Source organism: Cololabis saira, chromosome 6 (genome assembly GCF_033807715.1).
Source record: "Cololabis saira isolate AMF1-May2022 chromosome 6, fColSai1.1, whole genome shotgun sequence".
Taxonomy (NCBI): Eukaryota; Metazoa; Chordata; class Actinopteri; order Beloniformes; family Belonidae; genus Cololabis; species Cololabis saira.
In genome coordinates this window covers 25,821,340-25,825,675 of record NC_084592.1, presented here as the reverse complement: position 1 = coordinate 25,825,675, position 4,336 = coordinate 25,821,340, and positions in this window count along the sequence as shown.

Below are 4,336 nucleotides of genomic sequence, written 5' to 3'. Positions count from 1 at the left end.
GTTCAATTGTTGATGATATTACTACAATATAGAACAAAATAAAACAGATTTTAGTGCCCAGGGGATTACACATTTACATTTTTATTCTTCTTTGAATTTCAGCACCCCCATGTTTTTGTGAGACAACCTGGAAATTATTGCTCGCTTCAAAAAAGCATGTTTAAAAAAAACATATTATTATACCTTTTGTTTGGCAAGACAATCAACAAATTAATACATTTTACGGTGCTGTCACATGACCTTTCGGCAGGCCAATAGAAAATAATAGGAAAAAAACGTGAACATGTCACAATTTGAGAGGCCTTATTGTGAAACTACTACGTTTTGTACTGTGGAGCAACGTTGCTATTTCTCATTTTGATGTGAGAATGGGTTGTCTGGTGAGACATGCAAACATGCACACATATACACAAACATGCCCACTGACAAATATTACTGGGGACAGCCAATATCCAGAGTCACACAAAGCCATCGTGTTTGATTCACGATAGATGTAAAACAGGCTAAAATAATCAAATAAATAACCACAACTACAATGGCAAAGATAGGTTTGCATGCACGCACACACGCATCTCTCTCTGTATCTGTCAACCTCCTGAACCGCGTGTGTTTTGTGTGTGTGTGTGTGTGTGTGTGCGCTTGGCAGCAGGACGGTATTGGCAAGCAAACCCCCACCCGTGTGATATGTCATGTTTAAATGACAGCACCGTAAAGCAGAGCGGAGAGCCGAGTGGAGAAGGAAGGCTGCGTCAGGGCTCTGTTAGCCAGATAAATGTTTCTGCCCTGCTAGCCTGTTTGCCAGGAGCTGACATCACGTTTAATCAGGATCACATCCTGCCTGCTGCAACAGGTGCACCTGCACCCAGATGTGATTAAAACCAAAAGTGTCTGAAATATTGAGTTTAATTAATGTAATTGCTGCTGGATGATCAGATTTTGATGTACGGCGTCTACAATGAATTAAAGGTATGTTACAGGTATTTTACTGGAAGAAGGTTGAGGGTTTTCTTTCTAAATGAATAGAATCTGGCATTTTTCTATGAATCTTCCAAATCAATTTCTTATTTGACTATTCAACATCCTCACAGAAAGAAGCTTGAATAAATGACCCATGCCAAATGAGCCTGTTGCAAAATAAAAATTGAAATTGAAAAAGAAAACGTCTTTGAATTCTTCCACATTGATGTATGAGCAACATTTCACCTGCCAGCTTTCATTTCTTTCATTTCTGGCTTTGATTTGTTTTTCTGCATTTTTATCACATCATAACTGTTCGACTCACTCAAGAAAGCCAGATGTGCAGCAGCAGTGAAGCAGTTGGAGGACCCTATTTCCAGGTAGACAAGTACACACAGTATAAACACACGTGCACGGAACACCACCAGCACGCCCTCAGCCTGGTTTGTTACCATCTCCTGTGAGTTCTTAATACTGGGTCACGCTTTTTCCACCATTTAATATTCATTGTGGGTCCCGACATAAACCAAGTCATTCTGAAGCCCCTCCCTTGCCCCACCCTCGCCCCCCGAGAGTGTGCGGTAATACAATTTGAGCACGGAAGGTTGTGTGGGTTCAGCTGATTACATTAGCAGAGCTGTGACAAGAGTCAGATCCTGTCAGCTATTCAGCAGGGAGGAAAAGCGAGCTCTGTGGAGGAAGGGATGGAGCAGTAAATGAGCGAGAAAGTGTAGTGGTAGGAACTGATCATCAATATTCTGGATTGTGACAACCATTGGAGGCTAATGAAGAGATAAATAGTTATTTATTTTTCTTTAGCAGTTTTACGTTTTAACTTAAGTCTTTGGCATTTACTAATTGGCAGTGTAAATAGAGTTTCTTTATTTCTTTTCAGCCACATTGCTCCTTAGACTGAGTTATTGTGAAAAGGTAATTGTAAAGCTGCTGCAGGAGAAAGGTGCCCCTTACTTGAGCTTTTTTTTTTTCAGGGGAAATGTTGTTAAATAGATTCTTCTTAAACGCTTAAATCTGAGTTTCACAGTTCATGCAGTTCATTCCATCCTCTCCTCCTGGAGCTATTAAAGCCTAATTGGAGCGATGCAACTTACCACAGTTTGGATCAATGAGGAAACCCACAGTGGATATGGACCGTTTTCATTACTTACCGCATCTTAATACATGGGCAGCCACTGCAGCAATCACTTAGTCCAGCAGTAATAATAATAATAAAAAGCTACAGTAGCCTATCTGCCAGATGAAGCATTTGTGGGAAATGTAAATATAAGGCTTAAATATGTTCCATGATGAGAGTGGCTGAATTTATTTTTCTTGAAATTCAACCAACAATAGTCGACTGAGTTTATGTGTAATGAAATACATTAAAAGCATTGATAAAATAGCACTAGTCCAGATGTATGAGATCAGTGGAGCAGCTTAAATACAATAGTAAATGTGTTTAAGGTTTCCATTATGAAATGCCTTGTAATACCATTTGTGCAGACACATAAACTCCGGCTCTTGTGAGATGTTTCATTGTGTGGAATAATTTTTTTTAATCTTTTACCATGACAGAAAATCAATAGATACAGTGGATCAATTCAATGAGCAAGAGAAAAGCAAATTGAATTAAACACGTTATTCCCAAAGGGAACTTACACAGTTACAGTATAAATTACTGTGAAAAGTAATTCTATACTGTATAATGAAGTCATACAACTAATATACGAGAATGTGATGTGATGTGGATGGAAACTCATAGCCAACAATAATAGACTTCTTGACTGCATATTTGCTCCTACACAGTAACACATTCAGGGTGTCTGATATTAACAATTCCCTCTTACATTACCCTTATTGTTTTCTCTAGCGCCCTTTAAGAACAGGATGCAGACGTTCAGCCTCATATGCTTCTTTGCCACTTCCCTACTAGCGCTCCCATCCCATAGTTATCTCTCCTTTTTAAATGACTATCTTGCAGACTCCTGGCTCCACCCGTTAGCATGAACAGATCCCTCCCACCTGGTTATTTGAATGTTCATATTCCTTATAGCAAGGAGAAGTCCAGGAGGAGGAGTGACAGCAATCTACCAATGAAGTTCCTTGATCAGCCCTATATCCAGCCTCAAGTACAGCTCTTTTAGGTATCTGACTTTCACTTTCTGTTACACATGCAAATCACACACACCTGCTCTCTTTCTTTTGGTGTATTGTCCATACTCTGAATTCTCAGATTTTATTTAATTCTTTTCAAATAATGCTTTGGGTTGAGCACAAATTAAATCATAGTAAAGGATTTTAAGATTCACGTGGATGCTGACAATGATGCCCTGAAAAACGCCTGATTTAAATTAATGGTCCTCATCTGCTTGTCACCATTGTCATTTTTTCATGGTGTGTTGAAGCAGGGAACATGTAAAACATGCAGGACAGCGGCTCTTGGGGGGTGGCATTGCCCACCACTGGCCTAGACTTTTTGTGAAAATCTCTGCATTAAAGCTTTATATTTGTCTTCTTATCATTTGTTAAAAACTGACCCTTTTGTAAGTGTAGAAAGTCCTGTATCTCATTTTAAATGTGTTCTTTTTACTGGTTTAAAATAATTTCATCATATGCTAGTTGATAATAAAAAAATGTAAACAAATAAAAACTTCTGCTAAAAGCAGGTTGGCAGAGTACAATTGAATTATGTCTGTGGTCTGTCAACTGGATTCACTCCAGACAATACCTTTAGACAAGTACAGGATCAGGGTTGATAACAAGCAACGGGAAATATCTTCTCTGCAGTATAACTCAATAAGTTCAACATAATTAATCATAATCACCCTTTCGTCAGACAGACTAACAGGGAGGAAAAAAACATTTATTACAGTACTAATGACAGACAGCAAGAAAAACAACAATATTCTGCCTATAAAAAATGTATACATACATTTTAGGGGGTTTGTTGATCACGTAACCGAGTACAACCCAACAGGGGCAAAACTCGGCCAACAAACACTCATCCTGATGTTTATCCATCCTCGTTTTGAAAATGACACCTGATAAATCTTCCTGATGTGAGGATAATACGTCATTCTACACGCCCACACAGGTTATGTCTCATAGATATAACGCCTCCCGACTTGCCTTCCCCCCTCAACTCGCCTGCAGGCCCAAGGTGACAAATATAACGCTTTGCGTTTACATTACCAACGCGTGTTAAACACGCGTTCATCATCCGGCAATATTAGAAGGATCCAGTCTAAAAATGTCTAATGTAACACAGCCTTTACACTTCAAGTACGGTCTTTGTTCTTGAGGTCATCAGATGATGTCACCCCAAGTAAAACCCAGAGGACAGAAATCCTTGGTTCACTAGTAAGATGAAACAGAACATTTT